This window comes from Bos taurus, chromosome 23 (genome assembly GCF_002263795.3).
Source record: "Bos taurus isolate L1 Dominette 01449 registration number 42190680 breed Hereford chromosome 23, ARS-UCD2.0, whole genome shotgun sequence".
Taxonomy (NCBI): domain Eukaryota; kingdom Metazoa; phylum Chordata; class Mammalia; order Artiodactyla; family Bovidae; genus Bos; species Bos taurus.
The window spans coordinates 10943019-10967329 of NC_037350.1; the positions used below are offsets into that span (position 1 = coordinate 10943019).

The 24311-nt window shown below is 50.5% G+C and overlaps 1 long non-coding RNA gene across 4 annotated transcripts in view; it reads right to left on the reverse strand.

Annotated features, from left to right (window-relative positions):
• Positions 1-728: 728 nt before the first annotated feature.
• The window catches only part of LOC132343602 (uncharacterized), a 67926-nt gene continuing 44343 nt past the window's right edge, over positions 729-24311 (reverse strand). The window contains exons 2-6 of one of the 4 annotated variants that reach the window (XR_009492519.1): positions 21891-21999; positions 18874-18958; positions 16214-18312; positions 11808-15781; positions 729-9623 (exon numbers count right to left, since the gene is read on the reverse strand). This is a non-coding gene — a long non-coding RNA (uncharacterized lncRNA). Of the gene's footprint in view, positions 9624-11807; positions 18313-18873; positions 18959-21890; positions 22000-24311 lie in introns of all 4 variants that reach the window. The other 3 variants (XR_009492517.1, XR_009492518.1, XR_009492516.1) reach the window with 3 other exon arrangements.

A 24311-nucleotide genomic window follows, 5' to 3' on the forward strand; every position in this document is an offset into this window, starting at 1 on the left:
ACTCTCAGGACTTATAATCCCCATTTTCCAGATGAGGACACTGACTCTTAGAGAGGGTTAGTCATTGCTCAAGGTCCCCCCAGCTGCTGGATGTAGGAACCAGGTTTTAACACAGTGCACTAAGGTGAAAGCTCCATCCATCAGGTAGCAGAGCAGTAGGCTGAGCAGAGAAGGGGGAAAAGAGTGAAGAAAATAGGGGGGAGACAGCAATAGGAGCTGGAGGGAAAGTCAGGGGAGCATCTCCCGCCCTCTAGAGGGTGGGTTAGGCTGCTTTTTCATAAGAGACCACCAGGGGGTGGCAGTGACCAGCAGCCCGCATCCAGGGGCCCCAGCCTGGGCCCTGACACGTGAAGCAGACAAGTCACAGATCTTTGCCCAGCGATTTGCTCCTGCCTCCCTCCGCAGTCTGAGGCCCCCTCCCTTCTGTAGGGTATTTTTAAATTTTCTTGGTTGAGTCACACGGCACGTGGGATCTTAGTTCCCCAACCAGGACTCAAACTCACAGCCCCTGTTGTGGAAGAATGGAATCTTAACTCCTGGACTACCAGGGAAGCCCCTTTAGGGTATTTTTTAAAGCCCAAGAAAACCTACTTGGCACCATCTCTCTGGGGACCAGCCTGGCCTGGCCGTAAGTTTATTCCTTCATTCAACAAGTATTTGTTGAACATCTTTTTGAGCCAAACGCAGTTCCTATACCAGGGGTACAGCAATGAAGGAGACAAAATCTCTGCCTTCATGGAGTTTATGTTCTTATTCAACAAAGTAAGTACATATTAATAAAATGTAGAACATATTAGATGTAATGAGTGACAAACCATCCAGACTTGCCTAGTTTTAAAACTGAAAACCTTAAGTCTCAGGAAACCCCTTGTCATTCTGGTAGGAGAACAAAAGGAGTAAGAAAGGGAGCAGGGCGGACTGGGATGTGTGTGCGTCCCGTGTTTAAAGGAAAATCAAGGAGGGCTTCACTGAGAAGTCAGTGTCTGAAAAACAAGCTCAAGGAAAGAAGAAAGGGAGAGCAGCACACAGGTAGCAGCGGGGAGCACATTCCAGGCAGAGGGAACAGCAAGTGCAACGGTCCTGCGGTGGGAGCCTGCCTGGCGCGTGCAAAGAACAGCGAGGAGGTCAGTGTGGCCGGAGCAGAGTGGGCAGGAAGGAGATCAGGGCAGAAGACCACTAAACTGAGGGTGGGGTCAGGGAGCAGGGCTGAATGAGAGGAGGAGTCTTGAGGGGAATCTGATTTGTTTTAACAGACTCTGTCCTGCTGCTTTTGCTGAAACAGACTGAAAGGGATGAAGGCAGAAGCAGCTGAGAGGCAGTCACAACTGTATCAGTGAGGGGGAGGTGGCTTATATTAGGGTTGGAGCAGTGAAAGTGGTGAGAAGGGATCGAATTCTGGGTTCATTTTGAAGGTAGAGTGGAAACCCCCCTACACAGTGACTACGGTGGGAGAGAGAGGGAACCAGAGGTGACTCTATGGCCTCTGACCTGAGAACAGGGGGCTGGGGTGGAGTGGCCACTAGCTGAGATGAGGTGGCCTCGGGAGGGGCAGGTTGGGACATGCACGAGTTACAGCTGAGGTGACCGCTCACAGCCTCCAGGGTACACGGGCTCGGTAGCTGAGGCTCGGGCTCTAGAGCACAGGCTCAATAGTTGTGGTGCACGGGTTTAGTTGTTCCTCAGGTGTGGGATCTTCCTGGGTCAGGGATAAAACCAAGGTCCATGCAATGGCAGGCAGATTCTTATCCAGTGTACCACTAGGGAAGTCCCACTTAATCCTTAATAACATTAGAAGTAGATACTATATCCAAATCCTCATTTTACAGATGAGGAAACTGAAGCGTCAGTGGTTGAGTAGAACTTGCTTGTGGTCACATAACAGTGGGGAAGCGGCAACTTTCCAAATCACTGGCTGTGGAATGTTCCGGTCCTGCTTGGGTGAAGATATTTTACATCTGCCCCGACTGAAGGGTACACAACGCCCTTTGCTGTCTTCTTTAGCTGCATCTGTGGTGTTTGAATTTTTTTTTTCAACATGAGATATTATTCCATGATCACAAGAACAAAAGTGACTTTCCTGTGTTAAGGGGAAAATAAAGGAAGGCCCAAAAGAAGACTCACCCACTCTGCCCTCCTCGCTGGGAGGGTACCTGATCTGCCACCACTTGGGGTTACTTGGCAGAAATGCCAGAACCCAGAGGCTGTGTGCCCTGCTGTGTGCTCCACTGGCCCCCGCAGCCACTAGGAAGTGCAAGCTGGAAGTACCCGGCCGGAATGGAGTCGCTTATTATTCCGTGAATGAGTGTGAAGATGTGAAAATGTGCAGTGACCAGGGAGTAGAAGAGAGCTGGGTCCCACCAGAAAGCCAGGAACACCATGGCTCATCTCCTGAGAGCTCAGAGAGGCCCTTATGACGCAGGGGGAGCCCCTGACCTTCCCAGGCTGACCTCACTCTGGCTTCCCTCACCCGTCGACCCTATTTGTCCCAGGCTCACGGGCTGCGTCAGGTAGGGATGACTCTAAGGGATTCCGATTTTCACCTTGAAGCTCCCTGCTTCTAAAAGGCTGGAGGCTTGCCTAGCAGTCTGCTGGCTCAAAGTACCCATGTGCCCTGATCGTGGAAGAGGATCTAGGGTGGAAGGAGAGGGAAGGCTGGCAGAGGCCAGGACGGAGGCATCTCTGGGGTTCTCGGGGGCCCCAAGTCAATGGAAGATGTTGTCTCTCCCTGCCTTCCCTCCTGGGGAACCCTCCTTCCTCCAGTACCCAGGGCTGACTCCTGGGCCCTGGGAACGGCATCCACTCATTCATTCACTCATTGCTTCTCACAATCATTATTGCTCAACTTGCTGAGTATTTACACTACAGTGAGCCCTTGGCACACGTCATTTCATTCATTCAGGAACAGCCTTTTGGCATCAGTTCAGCTGTCCACATTTTACAGATGAGGACAGGGAAACCAGTCAAGGCTCAGTAACTTGTCCATGGTCACCCAGCCTGTAAGTAATGAACTCAGACTCAAAGTCTCCTCCTAGCCAACACTGGGGGGCAGTATGCCCCGTGGTTAGTGGGCCCAGGCCTCCACACAGCTCTGCCGCTTATTGGCTGTGTTGTCTTGGGTGAGACTTCATTACTCTGGGCTGGGTAAAGCAGGGTGACCATAATCCTACCTCCCTGGGGAGCTCGGGGAAGTCAGCTGAATGACTATGTATCCAACACTCAGAGCAGTGGTGGCCACACGTGCTTATTACAGGCTTTCACCGTGTCACACTGCGCTGTCTGCTTCTATGTGCTGCAATGCACATATTCATGGAGAATCTGGGAATACAAAGTTGAATAACTTGTAATCCCTACTCTTAGGGAGCTCAGTGTCTAGGTCATTTAAATCACTTGGGAAGCTTTTGAAAAACTCCCAGTGCCCAGGCTGCACCCCGAGGCTGTTAAATGAGACTCCCCTGATTCAGAATGGGCTGTGACATCAGATTTTAAAGTTCATCAGTGGTTCTGATGAAGAGTCCCTTCAGAAAGGGCAGGGCTGGTTCCTGAGCTCGGGAGCCCTGATTCTGGTCCCCAAGTGTTCCCAGCAATGGTGAATCTGAGTAGGGTGTGTGGAAAGTGGCCTTACTAGGGCACTATGTGAGTTAGGATATATTGAACTGTAATTTACATACAGTAAAACCCACCCTGTATAAAATAGTTCTATGAGTTTTGGCAAAAGGTACAGTCACGAAACCATTACCACAATCAAGACTTATTAATAGGGTAGGGACTTTCCTGACAGTTCAGTGGTTAAGATGCCACACTTCCAGTGCAGGGAGTGTGGGTTCGATCCCTGGTCAGGGAACTAAGATCCTTCTTGCCACACGACATGGCCTTTAAAACAATGGCATAGAACAACTCTGTCCCCCTGAGAAGGTTCCCTGGCTGCGCCCCTCCCCTCACCCCCTGGCCCCTGGCAACCCCTGCTCCGTCCCCTGACCTATGGTTTTGTCTTTTCCAGAAAGTCATCTAGATGCAGTCACGCAGTATGGAGACGTTTGAGTCTGGCTTCTTTTGCTCAGCCTCAGGCATCTGAGACTCACCCACGATGTTCATGGACCAGGACTTTGTTCCCTTCCACTGCTGAGTAGAATCCCCCGTGTGGATATATATGGTTTGTTTACCTTTACCAGCTGAAGGAAGTTGGGTTATTTTCAATTTGGGGCAATTATGAATAGTGTTGCTATGAACTATGAACATTCATGTTCTTTTTTTGTGACCATACATTTTCATTTCTCTAGGGTAAATACCTAGAATTGGATCACGGGGTCATACGGTAAGTGTATGATTAACTCTCAGAAACTGCCAAGCTGGGACTCCCCTTGTGGTCCAGCGATTAAGAATCCACCTGCCAAGGCAGGGGACCCAGGTTCGAGCCCTGCTCTGGGAAGATTCCACATGCTGCAGAGCAGCTAAGCAGCAACTACTAAAGCCTGGGTGCCTGGGGCCTGTGCATGGCAACAAGAGATGCCACCGCAATAAGAAGCCCATGTGCTGCAATGAAGAAGAGCCTCCAAACGCTGCAGCTAGAGAAAGCCCACACATAGCAGCAAAGATCCAGCAAGGCCAAAAAATGAATTAGTTTTAAAAATATATTTTTTAAAAGGAGTATTAAAAAGAAGAAAAAAGAAACTGCCAAGCTGTCCTCCAGGGTGGCTGTACCATTTTGCACTCCCATCATCAACAACGAGACTTCCATTGCTCACATCTTCACCAGTTCTTGGCACAGTCAGGGTTTTTGTTTTTGCTTGTTTATAATTTTAATCATTCTGGTGAGTGTGTAGTATTTACAACTCTTTTTTTAAGTTTACAAATGTATCAAAAACATCATGTTGTACATCCTTAATCTATACAATTTGTTGTCAGTTATACTTCAATAAAGCTGGCGGAAGTTTATAAATGTAATGAAATAAGGGACTGTAATAATTAATATTTTGTAAACATAATAATTTTAAGTGTCTATTATGTGCCAGACAGAATCCTAATCCTTCCAAAGTCCTAGGGGCAGCTGGTATGTTGGGAAGGGCACCATGACGGTCTAAAAGGCTCAGATCTCAGCTCTGTGGTGGGTTTGCTGTGGGACTTTGGGCACATCACTCTCTGAGCTTCCATTATTTATGTGAATAGGTTGCCTTGCAGGTTTGGTGTGAAAACCAAAGATGGTGCAGGCAAAGCTCCTGGTCCACAGAAGGAGCTCAATAGCTGGGAGTTGTGATTAACTATGCTCTTTGTGGAGCCTTCCCAGGTAGCAGGGCGGCAAAGAATCCACCTGCCAATGCACAAGACATGGGTTTGATTCCTGGGCCGGGAAGATCCCCTAGAGGAAGAAATGGCAACCCACTCCAGTATTTTTGCTGGGAAAATCCCATGGACAGAGGAGCCTACCGGCCTGCAGTTCATGGGGTCGAAAAGAGTCAGACACAGCTCAGTAAACATGCCTGCTCAGTAGCTACATTCCTGGGAGAATTTGTTCCATTAGCGAGTCTAGTTACTTCTGCCTTCAGTGTTAGTATTAGTCACTCAGTTGTGTCCAACTCTTTTCGACCCCATGGACTGTAGCCCACCACGCTCCTCTGTCCCTGGGATTTCCCCAGCAAGAATACTGGAGTGGGTTGCTGTTTCCTCCCCCAGGGGATCGTCCCAACCCAGGGGTCGAACCTGCGTCTGTTCCGTCTCCAGCATTGGCAGGCGGATTCTTTATCACTAGTGCCAGCTGGGAAGTGCCTTGGGGGTCGTGCTCCAAACATCAGACATAGGAATTCTTTCCCACCTGAAACTCCAATCCAGGGTCCTGGTCCCGACCCTCCAGAGGTGGCATCACGGTTAGAAGTCCATGTGATGCCTCCCTCCTACAGTCCACCAGGCCTTTTGTGATCTGGGCCCTGGCTACCTCTCAGAGCTCGTTTATGCATCTCTGTATCCCAGAACTTAGCACATAGTAAGTGCCCAAGAAATACCTTCTGGCCTGGATTCACCAGCGCTGTCAGGTCACCAACATGGTTTATTTAGCCATTTAGAGGTGTGATTCCGCTTCCACTGAGGTGAGTGGAGGTCAGAGAGGTGTAATGGGTGTGTGCAAGGTTGTGCGGCACTTCCACTGACTCTCCTAGGGCCCAGGACAAGGTCCCCTCACCCTGACCGTGGCCTCCCACCTTTGCCTTTTCTTCCTGGCTGCCTGTCCCTCCCCCATGACCGGACCCCAAGGCCCACTTCTTCATACAGTCGGCCATGGTGGGAGGGTTCCCACCATGGAAATTGGCAAATCAGTCCCTCTCTTACTCCTCACCTCTCAACAAAGATTTGGTTGCTGCTTTTTGCCAGCACACCACTGTCCACAGGGTCTGGCATCCTGAAGTAGCTGAACGAAGCCACCTTGCTCACCTGCCCAAGCCTCAAGGTGGCATCTCTTCTCTCCTCTGGCCTCACGCTCTGTCCTGGGCCAGTTGCTAGCAGGCCTTAGCCTATGCAAACAATGAGCTTCTGCAAGTCGAAGGCCAAGGCAGAGGTGAGGGCACCTAGCTACTGGTGCTCCTGGCCTGACCCCGGCCTCCACCTGGTCTCGCCCTTCCTGTTCTTACTGCCTGAGTCACTGACACGCTGGAGCCATTTGTCACTGTCATTCTGAAGCCATTTCTGCCTCTGATTTTTTTCTCCTCACCCTCTTCTCTCCGTGATTCTCTTATTTGTCATTTTTGGCATTTTAATTGTGTCTCTCTTTATCTCTGGAAACAAAAACAAGGGATAAATTTTAATGAACACTTATTATATGCTTTCAGGGTGCCAGTGCATTTAATCTGCAAACCTGCTCCATTGTACAGATGGGAATAGGGAGGTGCAGATTCAGCAGTTCACCCCAAATCACACTGCCCGTAAGTGGGGGAAGCCGGAACTGACTCCGGATGCTCTGTGACCTTTCTGGGAAGCGGCAGTTATCACATTGGACTTAGAATTGTAAAACACGGGTTTGAGTTCTGACTCTGCTGCCTCCATGTGACTTCACTCTCTGTGCCTTGGCTTCCTTCCTCCTTCATAAAACAGGGTGACCAACATGTGCTCTGTCCATTCATAGAGCTGTTTCGGGGTCAAATGAAATAATGAGTGTCAAAGGACTTTTAAAAAGTTGACATGCTGAGCGTATGAGTGGATTATTCATACGTGGTTTTGTTTTCCAGTTTTTATTTTCTCTCCTGCCTCTCAGAAGAGGTCTTTGTCTGCTTTGGTTGTGCCACTGCGTGCAGGGCCCAGAACCAGAGGCGCTTGGTTAATAACCTTTTCCTCTGTTCTCTGCTGGGCTCCTGTTTCTCAGGCCTTTCAGGGAGACTCATCACCTTTCCCTCTCTCAAAATCATCAAGCCCAGACTCAAGAGGGTGGGGAGTTTACCACGGCAGGATTGCAATGTTCAGATCAAGACCAGCACCAGAGTAAGTCCACAAATGCATCTCAGACATTATCATGGAAGCCGATTGGAATTTATGCTGCACTTTATAGAAACCGGCTTAAGTAAATTTTCAGAAACATACTTACTTTTGCGGAGCAAGGCAAGGTCTGACTTTATTTTTTGGCAGCCTGCCTGGTCTGGCTTTATTTTTCTTCTTAAAAAATTATTTTGGGGACTTCCCTGGTGGTCCAGTGGTTAAGACTCTGTGCCTCCATTGCCGGGGGCGTGGGTTTGACCCTTGGTTGGAGAACTAAGATCCTACATGCCATGTCGTGTGCCCTGCCGATAAGACACAAAGTAAAAAATTATTTGTAATATATATATATTTTTCATTGATAGACATTGCTTTCTTGAAAGTATAACATAATAAAGTGCATTGATTTTAAGTGTACAGATTGACAACTTTTCATGGGTGTTCATCCACATAGCCACCACTCACGTCAAGAACCAGAATATTTCCAGCACCCTGGAGAACTCCCTTATGTCCCCTCCCAGGTGATATCTGCTCCCACAGTTTTGGTTTAATTTTGGTACAAAATTCAAAAGGAACAAGGATAAATCTAAACATCTTCCTCCCGCCCTGCTGTCACACACACATTTTTTTTCTCCTAAGAGTTGATATTACTGAGAAACCAGTTTCTATAAGAAACTATAGATATTTCCAAAGAAAGGAGATACACACACATTATATTATGTTTTATGTTTTGTTGTATAGATTTTCCCCCTTTTTACAATAAATGTATCTTTTTTCACTAAAGTTGAAATTGTTGTACACCTTGTTTCTTTGAAACACTAAAATCATTTTAACAACCAGCAAATTAATATCTTTACCAAAAGGCTTCCCCTTATAAAAAATCTAAACTTTGACTACTAAATAATTCTATTCTCTGTCTTACAGCCCTCTGAGGGTCCTTAGGCAACAAGTCCAGCTACTACATCAAAAAGTATGATTCAATTAGGAAAATGTGATTCATGTTAACTTCTTGATCCAACCAATAAACCATTTTGTGAGATTCTATCTTATTAGTATTATCTTTTCCTTTTATAGCTGTTATCAAATAACATCATGGGTTTGTATTCTCAGTAACTCATGAGTTCTAAAGTACAAAAAAAAGACTAAAATTTGGAGCATAAACCATGGAATTTCTTAATGGTCTGAATTACTGGAGTTTATTCGGCTGGGGCGAATGAAAGGGTGAATGAAAGACACATACTGTACTTTCAGATGTATTAAGCAGTTTTCTCGGGAAATTGGTCAAGAAGAATCCACTGGAGGTGTATGAACTTTCCCAGTGGGGAGGCAGACCAGACCCTGCCAGAGGACAGCTGACGGGGTGGGGCTGTGAGTTCCAGGAAGCAGAGTGGAGGCCAGGCTGAGCGGGAAGGCTGGCAGGTAACCTGAATCAAAGTCCACACATACATCAGCAAGGCCAAAGGGCATAAACAGGGCCCCAGACCAGAGACACAGCCTATGTCCAGGCAGATCTGAGCTGGACTGGCTGAGAAGGGAGTGAGGAGCAAGCTGGGCGGCAGCAGGTTGTTCCAAGAGTGAGACCAAAGTTCACAGATCTCTGAGTGCATGCGTGGGGCGTGCTGACCCAGTGAATGAACTTTGTGCACCATCCCTAGGGAGTATTGTTACAATAATGGCCCCCCAGAGAATTACCCCCACCTCTTTGTTCATGCCTCTTTGCAACTGGACTTTGCTGCTTCTGCTACCACAAGATGGAATCTATTTCACCTCTTCTTTCTCTCTCTTTTTTTTTTTTTGGCTTTCAGGATTTAATTCCCCAACCAGGGATTGAACCTGTGCCCCTTACAATGAACATGTAGAGTCCTAATCACTGGATGGAATTTCCAATTTCACCTCCTCTTGAATCTAGGTTGACCTGGTGACTTGCTTCAACCAACAAGACACAGCAGCAGTGATGTTCTGATATCTTTGTGGAGATGTCCACGTGGAGAGGCACCGAGGCACCCCGCCTACAGGTGGCACTAACTGGCCAGCTGTACAAGTGAGTAACCTTAGCAATGATCCTCCAGTCCCAGCTGTCATCTGATGACTTCGGCCTCAGTCAACACCTGACTAAAGCCTCGTGGGAGACCCCAAGTGCGAAGTGCCCAACTGAGTCCTTCACAAATTTCTGACTGAAAGAAACCATAAGAGAAAATAAATTTTTGTTGTAGTTTTATGTTAATATATTTTGGGGGTAATTTGTTATATAGTCATATATAATTAGTAAACAATCTATATGGCCATCAATAGGGAATTATTTAAATATATTACAGTACATACATATAACGGCAACCATGCAGCTGCTCAAAACAATGAGGAAGTTGTTTATGTTCTGATATGGGACAGCCCTCCAAGATGATTCAAGTGAGAAACGCAAAGTGCAAAATAGTATATAGAGGACACTGCTGCTGCTGCTAAGTTGCGTCAGTCGCGTCCCACTCTGTGCGACCCCATAGACGGCAGCCCACCAGGCTCCCCCGTCCCTGGGATTCTCCAGGCAAGAACACTGGAGTGGGTTGCCATTTCCTTCTCCAATGCATGAAAGTGAAAAGTGAAAAGTGAAAGTGAAGTTGCTCAGTCGTGTCCGACTCTTAGTGACCCCATGGACTGCAGCCCACCAGGCTCCTCCGTCCATGGGATTTTCCAGGCAAGAGTACTGGAGTGGGGTGCCATTGCCATTTGTGAAAAAAATTACGCATAGACATATATGTATATGTAGAGAGGGCTTCCCTGGTGGCTCAGACAGTAAAGAGGTCTGCCTGCAATGCAGGAGACCTGGGTTTGATACATATGCATATTATTTTATGTGTGTATACACATAAACGCATACTACCTACATGTGTATATGTGTGTATATATATATATATATATGTATGTAAAATATCTCTGGAAAGAACATAAGACATCGGTAACAGCAATTGCCTCTGAGTAGGGGAACTGGTTGACTTTGGAACAGAGATGGGGATATACCTTTTGAATTTGGATATAATACTGCATCCTTGTGAGTATACTATCTATTAAAAAATAAAGTTGAAAATTTTAAACAGTGCTCTCTCTTTGACTCAAAAATTTCACCTCTTGGAATTTATTCATAGTAGATAATCATGGCAAATATTTAACTATGAAGATGTTGTTGCAGCTTCATTCAATATCATAAAAATGGTAAAATAACCCAATTATTCAATAATAGGAAATTTGTTCAGTAGCTATGGCGTGTATCTGCCACCATATAAAATAGCATTTTAGAAAACAATTCAGTGCCTAGTGAGGTGATCATGATACAGTAATGGATAAGAAATTATGAAATGGCACAGCTTACTCTTATCTTTAAAGTAAACTCAGCTATATAAATGTAGATAAAGATGGAGATTAATAAGACACATCAATAGATACAGATAGATATAGAAACCCAAATGTTAACGGTGATTATCTCTGGAAGGCCCGATTACTGATTATCGTTAATTTTTCCTTCTTTTTTGTCTGTTTTTAATGATAAACATATACTACTTATTAAAAGGGCTTCCCAGGTGGCTCAGTGGTAAAGAATCCACCTGCCAAGCAGGAGACTTGGGTTCATTCCTTCCCTGGAGAAAGAAATGGCAACCTACTTCTGTATTCTTGCCTGGGAAATCCCACGGACAGAGGAGCCTGGCCGGCTACAGTCCATGGGGTCACAAAGGCTCAGATACGATTTAGCGATTAAAAAACAACTTTTGTGAAAACACAAGCACTAAGAGTTCATCTCTTTTTTAAAGAGACTCTTGAATGATCCTATAAATAGCAGCTCAGGGTAGAGAGTTTGAAACTTTGTTTTTAAAGACCACATCTGTTCAAGCACAATGATTACCAGACCTTTATCATAGAGTAGGGAGCTGCTCACCCTATTCTAAGTCCCAGCATTTTGGTTGCAACACTGACCCCTCCCAGTCCACTGGCCAGTGGGGGCCACATCCAGAAGCTGTGTCCCCAAACTACCAGGATCATAACTGGGTAGGCTTGTAAAAAACAACAACAACAAAACAACTGGGTAGGCAGGGGAGGCTCCAGAATGTCTAAGGAAAGCTGGTCATCTCTGAGGAGTGGTCTTGGGACCAATCTCCAACCTGCATTTCCAAAGCCAGCACACTGTCTTCACTTTCAATTTTAGTTAAAAATCAGCAAGTGTTGTTGGTTGAATTGTGTCCTCCCCCAAACTTGTATGTTGAAGTTCTAATCCCCAGTTCCTCAGATTGACTGTATTTGGACATTGAGTCTGTAAAGGGATAATTAGTGTAAAATGGGGACTTCCCAGGTGGCGCTAGTGGTAAAGAACCCACCTGCCAATGAAGGAGACACAAGAGATGGATGGGAGTTCGACTCCTGGTTTGGGAAGATCCCCAGAGGAGGAAATGGCGATCCACTCCAGCATTCTTGCCTGGAAAATTCCACGGGCAGAGGAGCCTGGTGGGCTACAGTCCAGGGGGGCCTCAAAGAATCAGACACGACTGAGCAACTCAGCAAAACACAAGATAAAATGAAGTCAACAGGTGAGCCCTACTTTTATATGATTGGTGTCCTTATCAGAAGAAGAGATTAGAAAGAGAGAGAAAGCCCCTTGTCTAAGGAATTCCCTGGCAGTCCAGTGGTTAGCACTCCATGCTTTCACTGCTGAGGGCGCAGGTTCAATTCCTGGTTGGGGAACTAAGATCCCAAAAGCTGTGGTCAAAAAAATAAAAAGCCGAAAGAAAGAAAGAAGAGGAGATTAGGACCTAGGCAGGGGGAAGGCCACAGAAGACAAAGAGGAAAAGAGGGACCTTAAAACAAATCAACCCTGCTGACACTTTGATTTCAGATGTCTAACCTCCAGGATTGTGAGAAAATTAATTTCTGTTGTTGAAGTCTCCGCAGCAGGAGTCCTGTGCTTCAGCAGCCTGAACAAACTATAATTCACCAATTTTCCTAAAGATATACTTTTACGCAAGACTGAGAAAATGTGCATTGTCCACAGCAAAGACTATTACCTTCTGGTGGTGGCTCTGAGAGATGGAGCTGATGGTGACCAGGGGACCTTGGGTAACCCCAGCCCTTAGGTGTCGCCCCTGCCGGCTACATGTGAGCATCCCTGGCCTTTCAGGAAGACAAAGGTCAGGAAGTAATCGCAGCGCTCATCCCCACTGGGAAGCACCCAGGGCTTGCCCCAAGATGTGACCTCCAGTTCCCTGTCAAGACTGTAGCCCTACTAGGAGCTCCAGTCTGGCCCCGAGGCCCCTGCTGGGTCTCAGCGGTCCCCTATCAGGGACCAGTGGGACCCTCTCTGAAGGGGCTTCACCAACTCCCAGACCTGCTCTTCCCTCATCTCTGTCTCCAGAGATTCACCTTTACACTGCCATCAGACCCTGGAATACAGCTGGTGGTCTGGAGGAATTCGCTGTCTCCACATCTCTGGAACAGCTCTATGTGGAGCTTCCAAGCCCTGGGCATCTTACTCTCAGAGGCTACATCCCTGGCAGACTCTTGAGAGTCCCTTGGACTGCAAGGAGATCCAACCAATCCACCCTAAAGGAAATCAGCCCTGAATACTCATTGGAAGGACTGATGCGGAAGCTGAAACTCCAATCCTTTGGCCACCTGATAAGAAGAACTGACTCATTGGAAAAGACCCCGATGCTGGAAAGGATTAAGGGCAGGAGGAGAAGGGGGCGACAGAGGATGAGATGGTTAGATAGCTCTACTGGCTGAATGCATATGAATTTGAGCAAATTCTGGGAGATAGTGAAGGGCAGAGGAGCCTGGAGTGCTGCAGTCCACGGAGTCGCAAGGAGTCGACCCGACTGAGCGACTGGAAAAAAAACAACATCCCTAAATGTATTCAAATGGACCCACGTGCCACAGCGCATATAATTTACATAAAGTGCAGGAGCTGAGTTACAATTGCGTAGTTAACATTTTGTAGACCATTTAGCCATTTCATCCTTACAACATACTTTTCTAATTTGGGAGCTAGCAATGATCCCAGCTGTGGCTCAGGTGTTGCCATGAGTGTTTGAAAAGCTGGGTGGGCTGACCCCAGAGGATCCCTCCAGGCACCCAGGCCCCAATCTCCTTGGGTGCTGGAGCATAGGAGGGACAGCACTTTTCCCAGCAGAGCTGTCTTGCTTGTCCCTAAACCTGCTCTTTGGCTACTTCCCACCTCTTCTTGCTTCTAGCAGATTTTCAACGAGGCCAGAAACCAAGGGCTAGGAGGTCCTTGGGGTTTCCAAGGTGGTGCCAGTGTTAAAAAAAAAAATAAACAAACAAACAAAAAAACCCGTGTGCCAATGCAGGAGATGTAAGAGACACTGGTTCAGTCCCTGATTTGGGTTACAATCCATGGGGTCGCAAACAGTCAGACTCAACTGAGCAACTAACACACACTTTCACTTCAGATAAGTACTTTTTTTTTTTTTTTTAGTATCAGGGTATCCCAAATGTTGTAGTTGATCTGAAACTCAAATGTAACTGGGTGTCCTGTATTTTTATGTACCGAACTGCTCACCCTCCGAGTGCCCCCTTCCGTGTGGGTCCGGCCCCTCCACCCTGCAGCTGTGAGTTTTCTTGACACCTCAACAGCGTGAGTCACACAGTTGTGGACTTCTAGGCAAATGTTTTTGAGCAGAACAGCGTCATGGTTTGGGGAAATCCCCACACTGTCCCCATAACGCATGTGTTGGCAAAGCAGAAACCCTAACACGATGCCTGTAAGAGGAGAACAGAAGAGGCGACAGGAGTGTGGATGTCCTGGGGAGACCCCCAGCCGTGGCCGTGCTGCAAAGCCGGCGGTAACTAGATCGCTGGCTCTTCACCACTCAGAGCTTGCTTTGAGGATCGGCGATATTGGAGATCACACCTTCCCAGCCAGCTCCTTTGAGGGCCTGATAGTCTTTCTTCCCCGCCTTTCTGAGAAGCAGTCTACTGGGAAGAACAGGCTTGCGGGCTGGGTGAATGGGCAGGTTGCTTGACTTCAGGAGTAACAATGGTGTCTTTGTCATGGGATTGCCCCCTCGGTTGGGGGGGTGGGTTACAGGAGGATATTCATGTAAAATGCTAGCACACGGTAAGTGCTTAGCCTCCATGGTGGCTCTTGTTTATAATCACATCAGGACTTCTGCTTTGCCACCAAGCCAAGCCTTCTTAAAAAAAAGGCAGGCTCTCAGTTCTTGGGGCTCCCACAGTGTGTCCTCAAAGAAGTTTGGAGGTCTTCCGTGGCCCAGCATCGGCAAGAAGCTGGAGTCACCTGTTGGGTCTTGATCTGGGTCAGATGTTGAGTCGCCCAGCAGAGCCCCGAGGAAGCTGAGCTCCCAGGACGTCGGCTGGGAGGGCTGAGGAAATAAATTTCCACCTGGCAGGTCCCCGAGGGAGGGCAGGCCACATTCTGTGCATGCACTGCACGTGTTGGTGGGGGCAGGGAGGGGCGCAGGGGACGTGTGACCGGAGGGGGAAGAAAGGAGAGGGGCATGGGAAAGGGCCTGCAAAACTCGGGTCCAGTTTTCCTCTTTTGGAATGTCCACCTGTGAACCCGAGATAGGAAAGCCCCTGCCGTGGGACGTCTCTTCCCTTAACACCTGGCTCTGCACTGCGGGGTTGGGACACTCCGGCTTCTTAGAAAGAAACTGAAAGCCCTTAGGAGAAACTCCCCCACTTCCCCTTCCTGAAGAGGAACTTGGAGTTGCCCTGACAGGAAAGTCTTGGTGGGGTTTCTCGGAAGCTGCCGCCCGCTGTTCTACTGAGGAAAACCGCAGGCCCGGGGCCAGGCCAGGGGCCCGGCGGGTAGAGAGCTGGCCATTGACAAAGCTGTGGCCCAGCTGAATTGGGAAGCCGCCAAGCTTTTCTCTTCAGCTCCACCTGCCACCTCCTCTCTGGGGAGTCCTCACGCTGCTCCCCTCCCCTCAGCCGCCCCGGGGTCCCCTTCCGGCTGCCCTCGGGCTCTCTACCCTAGACCCCTGCTTGTGTCAGAGCACCAGCGTCCCATACTGTAAATGCGTTTCCACCCGGCACGATGCAGCCATCCAGTTACCATCTGTGCAGAGAGGCACCGACCCTCTAGTAGGGGGAGCTGGGGGGGCACAGGGAGCTATGTTGTAGAAGACCTCTCACCCTCTGAGCTGTCTGGGCAGCCTGGTGAGTGGAAAATGGGCATCTTCTGGGCACATAGGGCTGCCTGCCTTAACAGTGGCTGTTGTTTGCTTCATTTCTAGAGTGGACACAGGCTTCTCTCTGGAGACTGGGGCGGGGGTGCACCTCTCCCCTTCGCAGACACGTCCGAGGACTGCTGCTGCAGAAAGAAGAGGCAGTACCCAGGGACAAACCACGTGCAAGGCCCCCAGCCCTAGGAGGGGCTGAGAGACCCTCAGGGCCTATGCTTTGGTACAGACGTGTCACTAGCTATGGCACCGGAATCTGGCCGGGCTGTTTCCCGGCTGGAAGCTTTCCATGGCTCCCCACTGCCTGCGGGGACAAAGTCCAGACTCTGTGGCCCGTGTGTAAGGCCCTCTGCCCAGGGTCTCAACTGTCCCCTCCAGCTCCTCCTCTGTGCTTCCCTCTATTTGACCTCTGCCTCCTTCACCCAGCCATCTCCCGCTCACAGGCTTTGACCCAGCAGGGGCTGGATCTCTTGGGCAACTTGTCCCTGCCCCCAACTCCAGTCTAGATGGGTTAGGGGCTGCCTCTGCGAGCTCACCAGGCGCATCTCTCCTGGGACCCTTACCTACATCGCCTGGTTACTGCCTGGTCTCTTGATCATCACCCAGCCAGGGATAGCAACTGTGGGCTTGGCGTATCTGAAAGAACGTTCGGTAAAGGAAGAAATGAGTACGTGAGTGAATTCAGTGCTATCTGCCAGGCCGTGTGGCAGAGAGCCCCACATGCCCACGGGCCCAGACATCCACGTGTGGATGCGTCCGCCCCCATGCAGTGGGAGGGGACACGTGCTTGCTTGTCATGGTGTTCCTGCTGAGTGTGTGTGTGCGTGCGTGTGTGTGGGTCCCTGCATTAATCAGCCAGCATCGCTGCTGGCGTCCTTCTGGCCAGCAGGTGGCGCTGCGCCCCTCCACGGCAGCGTGTGTCCATCCTGACTGCCACTGGCTGTCATCACCGGAGGGAGCCTGCCTCCCTCATCCTACAGGGGGCCAGGCCCGCAGGGTCTCCTGGGGAATCAGTCTTGGTCTTCCAATAGAGCAGCCAGGGCTCTGATGCCACAGTGTGCGAACTCCGGTTCAACCCATGTCCGTGGCACGATGAACACCGAGCGCCAACCCGGACCTCCACAGGACAGCCTGAAGTCCAGGCAGCTGTGGAGCACAAAGCTTGAAATAAAAGTATGAGCTCAAAAAAAAAATAATAAAGTATGGTCTCAGAGTCCCAGCTCTTAAGTGGAAATCATGGCAATGTGTAAGATGATATAATTGAGGTAAACCAAGGACCATGGGGGGGCTGTATCACTCTCAAACTGTAGCCCTGGAGGGCTTGTTAAAACATGGATTCCTGGGCTTCACCTGCCAGAGTCTCAGATTCAGAGGGTCTGGGGTGGGGCCTGTGAATCTGTATTTCTAACAAGTTCCTGAGTGGGTGCTGATGCTGCTGGTATGGGGACCACATTTTGAGAACCCCTGGGTACATACTTAGGGGAGACACAAGGTTACAAATGCAGCAGGCTTCTGGTGAGATGTGATGGAAGCAGAGGTGACGGAGGGGCAAACTCCAGGCGCTGCAGGGCCAAGGAGAGGGGACAGACCCCCGTGACCTGGGCAGTAGGAAGGGGAGTGGACCCGGCTGTGCTCACTCCCACCACCGTTCTCAGCTCTGCCCCTGGGCAGTCGCACTGGAGGAAGTGAGCCCAGCGGCCGGCTGTCCGGTTGGCGGGGCACCAGGCTTGCTCCACTCCACGTGGCTGCTGCCTTTCCCCGAAAGGGATGGGTCAGTTCTCTGCTCCGGGCCTGGCCTCTGCTGTGCTTCCTCAGCTTCTGGGAACTCGCATTTCCTTTCTGTTTCTTTTTTTAATACTGCTTTCAAATCCAATTATCATGAAGGCAAAGCATGTCCATCTTAGAACATCCATACAAAGCAGAAAAGTGTAATGGAGAAAGCAAAGTTTCTTCTTCAGTGGAAGTTCCAGTCACTCAGAGGTAATCATCGTCTACTTCCTTCCTTGTACAGGTGTCTCCTGCACAATATTCTATCCGCTTGGTATTGTAGCGTGAGTGTTGCCCTTTGACATGAACATCCTTAGGAAACATGAATTTAAGGGCGGCACAAGTGCACAGGTGCCGCTCTTGATGTAGAAACCGTGACCACCTGACCAGAAGTGTCAGGTGACTTCTCCAGGGGAACCTCCCAGAAAGGGACTCGCTGGGGCGAAAGGCATGAAAATTTTAAGACTCTTAATACATATGAACCACTTGCTTCCCAGAAACATTGTGCAGGTTGGTGGCCCGGCCCAGGGTGGGAGGGGAATGATAGCTGCTGGGCCAAATTCACAATGTTTGAAATGAAATGAGGAGGCCTATGCGGCCACACGGTGGGATGGAAGAAGGGCCTGGCACTGTCCAGCCTCCACAGCTGCTTGGGCAGTGCCATGCCCCATGCCATGCTTCCGGTGGAGGGTGTGGCACCTCTGATGGGACCTGGCCGGGGCAGAGATGCCCTCCTGTCCTGGAGCCAGTGTGGGACTAGTGTCAGAACATCAGAAATGACCACTTATGGGACTTCCTTGGCGGTCCGGTAGTTAAGACTCTGTGCTCCGAGTGCATGGGGTCCAGGTTCAATCACTGGTCAGGGAACTAGATCCCACATGCCGCACAGCTTGACCTAAAAACAAATGACCACTTCTTCCCACTTCACCACCACCAACCTGACCCATCTCCACCAGGATGGTCTCGGTAGCCCTTCATTGTCTCCCTGTCCCCATCCGTCCCTTGCCACGTTAGTCTGTCTCCGTAGCAGCCAGAGAGATCCTTTTCAAACCTAAGTCAAGTTGGGCCACTCTTCAGCTCAAAACCCTCCAATGGCTCCCATCTCACTCAGGGTTAAAAGCAAAGACCTCACTGTGACCTCCAAGGTCTTTAGGATCCGTGCCTCCCCTACTGCCATTAGCTCTCTGACCTTGCTTCCCACTACCCCTCCCTTACCTGCTCAGCCGCTCAATGCTCCTCAGAACAACCCGGCATAGTCCTGCCACAGGGCCTTTGCACTGCCGTTCCCTCTGCCTCAGCTAGCCACACTTCCTCAGCCATCCACAGGCCTCCTCTGCTCAAACGTCATTTCAGAGACAACCACAGGCAAATATGCCCTATTCTGGAAAGCCCCTCCCTGGCCACTGTGTTGGTTCCCTCACCCTGTGTGACGCTCCTCAGGGCATTGCTCACTCACCTGACCGTCTGCCTTCCTGCCGAAGAGAGGCCTCTGTGAGGACGGTCCTCTTTGCCCATTTTGTTCTGTCTGGTTTTCTGTGAACCTGTTGAACAGACAACTTTTTTTTTTTTAAGTGAGAAGGCATGGGAAACTCCCCCAACCAGGGATTGAACCTGTGGTCTCTGCAATGGAAGCGTGGAATCTTAAGCACTAGACCACCAGAGAAATCCTGAATGGACAACTGACCGAAAGATTTCAGCAGCTGGGTACGCGTGTGGTTTCTCCCCTTGATCGTACCTTGCCACTTCTAAGTTGCCAGCTTGTGGACAGCAGCCGGTCCATACCAAGCACCCAAGTAGTGTTTATGTGGAGAACTTGAGGTGGGGCACAGGAGACGGCTGCATGGAGACTGGAAAACTGGGACTTGAGATGAGCCCCTGCCACTCTTAATCACACAGGCCTTGGGCAAGTCCCCTCACCTCTTTGAACCTTGGTTTTGTCATCCATAAAATGGGTATGATGATACCTGTGCTGCCAGCATCACAGGGCTGTGGTGAGGATTAAATGACAAATGTAGGTCAGCAAAGCCCAAGGACAGTCCTGCTCAAGCTGCAGCTCCTCTCTGAGGCTCTGCCCAATACCGCTCACCCCAGCAGCCACTCCCTGTTCTGAGTGCCTGTGGAGCCCTGCATAGGTATGTGGGTGTCTGAGAGCCGTGCTGGTGTATTTACTAAGACTGTGCACCCTTGAGACAGGGCCAGGCCTCACCATCTCTGCATCCATCGGCAGAGCACTGTGCCTGGCAGCTGGGCAGTGCCCCTTGGACATCTGATGACTGGCCAACAAATATATTCATTGAACGTGATAGACAAGTTACTGTGATATGAATAAATAAGGGTGGGGATTTCAGACCCAGACAGAGGGCTGGGGTGAGGCCACGCAGCTAGGGGCTGTCTGGGTTCTGGGCAGAGGGCCCGCAGGGAGACCAAGTGCCCCGACTGAAGAGGAAATGTGGGAGGGAACCAGATTCAGTGACACTGGGATACGGCCTGGCCAGCATCTTCCCCAGAGATCCGCCACATGGAGAGCATCTTCTGGGCTTTGGGGCAGAGGCCTGGCTACCCACCTGCATTCCTTGCTCTGTGTACCCAGGATCTCATGCTGGCCTTGCGGGCCACCCACAGGCTAGAAGGCTTTGCCCCACTCTGAGCTCATGGAACTCAATGCCCTGACCTGAGACAGGGAGTCATCTCACCTGGGTTCAGGCAGGCACCCTGGTGGAATTTGGTCAGGGAGACCACGCCACACTATTCAGTCGGGTTTTAAAAGCCCCAGTGATCCTATGCCCCTACTCAATAAACTCTGGCCAAATGACTCTCCCTAGGGCTGCCCAGGGAGGGTCCTGGGGTTTTCCAGGCCCTGCTGCCTTCCCTCTGCAGACTGGATGACCCAGACAGACTTAGCTGACAAACAGGCCCTACCCGGGAGGGGCGTGGGATGCAGTGAGCGAAACTCCATTTAGGAAGGAAATCTCAAAGCCAAAGTTGAGAAACCAGTGTCTCGCCAAGGCCTGGGGGGGTGGCGGGGGAGAGCCCAGGTGAGCCGACTCAGTCCTCAGGAATGGGTGGGGTCTCGAGGTGGGGGGGGGGGGGGGCTGGGCAGGCACTTCCTCCCGCCCCAGCCCAGGGTCTTGTTCAATCCTTACTGAGGAGTTTCCTGGCGACAGGTAGTGACCTGTCGGCCGCCCGTGTGGGAAGCAGCTTGGCGTGGCCCTCACCATCTCATTAGCCGTGATTCACCCAGGACTCACCTGCTGTCAGGGACCTGTCCCACTGCCCGCCAGAACCAGCCTGGCCGGCACCCTTGGAGAAACCCAGACCCCGTTCCTGCGGCAGTCCAGCCTCCACGGCAGCCGGGGCCAAGCCTCCCTGGCACATAGTCACTACTCAGAATTCATTTGTTCAACCAACAAATATTTACTTATTTGCACACCTACTGTATGCCAGGCGCTACTGCTAGTGCTGAGGACACCGAGTGAACCAGGCAGATCCAAATCCTTGCCCTCCTGGAGCTCAGCTCTCAGGGGAAAAGACAGACAGTAAACAAATAAGTGAATCATACAAGCTCTTGAAGATGGTGAGTGCTGCGGAGAAAAAGGAGGGAAGAGCATGATACGAGTTGCAATTTTAAATAGTGTATTAGGATGTACCGCTCTGAGAGGTGAATCTGAACAAAATCTGATGAAGATGTACAAATAAGGAAGGGGAGAGGTGTAATAGAAACAGCAAGTGCAAAGGACGTGGGGCAGGGATGCAGGGTGGGGGCCGTGTTTGAGGACCGGCAAGGAGACGGGGGTAGCCGAAACAGAGCTGGCAAAGAGAAGACAGTGGAAGATGGGGGTCAAGGCTGCGGGGGCAGGTCACCCAGTCTGTGCAGGGTCTCACAGGCCTTTGTAAGAACTTTGGCTTTTACTCAGCTGAATTCTGTTAAAAATTCTCCAAAATCCCCCCTTCCCCCCCTATTTTGAGCCCAAGACAAGTTTTCCAGGCTTTTGCCTGGCTCAAGAGGCCAGAGAGCTAAGTCAAGGGTCAGGGTTATTTTCACCAGGGAGGGTCTGGAAGGACAAGTTTGCTGATGAGAATGTCACTGCCTGTGGAGGATGGGGGAAGAGGAAGATGCCTGTCTGAGAATCAAGTACCTACTGCAGAGAGACACCGTGGGGAGAGGAGGCGAAGGGAGCAGAGGCTGAAGAGGAAAGGTGTCGGCAGTTAGAGACAGCCTTGCCCAGCCACTCCAAGCCTAACCCTCTAGACTCACCTGGGACACACCCCACTGATACTCTGCTCCAACCTCTCTGTCAGCTCTGGCCCGCTGTACCTGCTGTTCCCTCTGCTTGGGAATCCTCGCTGTTCTTTGCCTGGTGAACTCCCACTCAACCTCCACGAAGGGGTCGCTGAGCCCCCAGAGCAGGTGCTCCTCCCACCAGCCCAGCATTTCACTCCCACCCCTGGAAGCATTTTCACACTGAGTCATACCTGCCCACTGAGGAGTCTCGCTTCTCCGTGAGACCATGGCTGCGGACCACGCTGGGGGTTGCTCACCTTTCCATCCTCTGAGCTGGGCACAGAGTAGGTGCTGAAACAGCTAAACGAGTGAGAAATCGCTTGTTAGGATTTGGATCTCTTCAAGGTTTTGGAACAGCGACAAGACCAGATTCACATTTTAAGAAGATGACTGTCTCAGTGTGTGTGTCTGTGTGTGTGGAGGTGTGGGGGAAAGATCGGAGGAGGGTGACAGCTAAGAGGCTACTGCAGCAGTCCAAGCAGGGGCAAGAGGGAGGCAAGGAAGGACAGAACCAGGGTGCCAGCTGCTGGGAGTGAGAGGAGGAGCAGTTTTTAGACGGGGCATCAACACTGGCCCTGGGGGCAATGAGGAAGAGGGAGCAGAGGGTGGGGTCCAGCTCTCCCTCTTGTGTTTTGTGTCCCGCCTTCTGTCCCGCGGGTGGATAGACAGAAACCACTTCTCAGCCACAATACAGCGTGGCAGTTAGGAGCCCAGGTTTTGAAGCCTGAACCTGGGTTCATATCCCATTTCCACCACATAGTCGCTCTGTGGCATCAGGCAGGTTTACCCAACTTCTCTGTTCCTCGGTAAGGCTGTAAGGCAAGGATGACAACTGAGAATCGGTTACTGCATTTCATTGATTCTAACGTTCCCGTTTTAACATTTCTGAGCGTCAAGTGAATCTTAAAATCAATGGCATGTCGTGGATTAATTGGCAGTATTCTTTAGTGGTACATCATACATGGCATATCTGAAGACTGATGGAGCCTCAGATTTGATGAACCACAAAAATCACACAGAGAGACCAGTACCTGGTGTGCCATAAGGGCTGAATAAATGTTAGCTATTATTACTGTCATTACTTGCTTTCGGGAGTACTGTTCGTCATACAAGGTAACAGATGCTGCATCAGAATAAAGAGACAAATATAATCTGGAGCTAAAAGGGAAAAGGAGCTAATTCACAAATAGCTATAAAGGTGAAAGAAATCTTAGTAATTTCCCCTCCAGAAAAACACCCAAAGCGTAATGCTTCCTCTGAAAGATCCCACAGAATTCTGCCAAAGTTCCAGAGAGAACTTCAGAAATTCCTCCTTTACAATGGGAGACCAGAACTCCTGGCTCCCTGACCGGCAGGGGGAACCAGGGCCTGTCCCCAGATGACTTTGGGGGTGTTCCCTGTGTCCTTTCGAATTTTCCTGAGTCACCATTGCTCACTGCCCACAGTCAGGGCTCTGCCACCTTCTGACCAGGAGGCCGATGCCCCGGGATGAAGGGGCACCCTCAGACAGAAGTGTGATTGTGGAATGCTCAGCACGGGCCGTCACCAGCGCCCGGCTCAGAAGAGCAGGGTGACCCTCGCCGCCGTCTTATTTTTGGCCTCTCGAGTTGTGTTCCTGCCTACTGACTTGGCAAATCCTGGGCGACTCGCCTTGTTTTCTCTCCTCACTTAAATACATGTCTGGAAAAAGCCTCCGCCCCCACAGACCCTGCTGTGTGTGGAAATGGTGACAGGCCCGGAGGAGGAGGAGGAGACACTGGGCGGCGGGTTCGCGGAGCCTCCCCCTCGATGAGGCGGGGAAAGCGGGCAGAAGAGTTGGCCCAGGCCGGCGCCCTGAGGCCCAGCTGCTCAGGTCAGCAGCGTTCCCAGGGACGGTCCCGCGCCCCCTCGGGCTCAGCCAGGGCCCCCACCCACCCGAGCTCTTATCCTCTCCTGCTCTGTCTGTAAGGGCAAGAGACCATCTCAGCCCCCTTCCCCCATGTGAGGCTCAGTCAAAAGTCCCCAGGGACAGGGACTGGTTTGCACCTGGGGTTGGGAAGCAGTGGGCATGAAAACTCAGGAATCTGACCACAGGCAGGCGGTGTGCACGCGCTAGACGGCGAGGGGGTGCTGGGTGGAGGAAGCTCTGCAGCCCACAGCCAGGGCCAGCTCTCAGCCGGTAGGCAGGCGAGGACAAAGGTGGCCGGGACGCTCTACCAGGGGGAATGAGGGACTGAGCAGTCAGCTGTGGGTCCGTTGGGAGACCCGCCCCTTTAAACAAGACAACTGTCCTTGCTCCTGGCCCCCGGACATCAGGTCAGCATTCTTCCAGTGTCACAGTCTGATGGCATCTTCATTCCAGAACATGCAATCTCCTGCAGATCTTTCCAATCACGAGTTCCACCGAGTCTCTTCTCTGGGCTGGAGTAAACACCAGGATGGTTTCAAAGCCTCAGGACACCCCATCCCACCCCTCCCATTTGCACGGGGAGGATGGAACTGACAAAGGCATGTTGTTGAATAAAGGCACTGTGTGATACCTGGGGAGACAGGCGTTGTCATTCCTATTTATCATCCCCATTTTAAAGATAAGCAGGGTGAGGCCCTGGGAGGTTAACAGTCTTGCCTGGGTT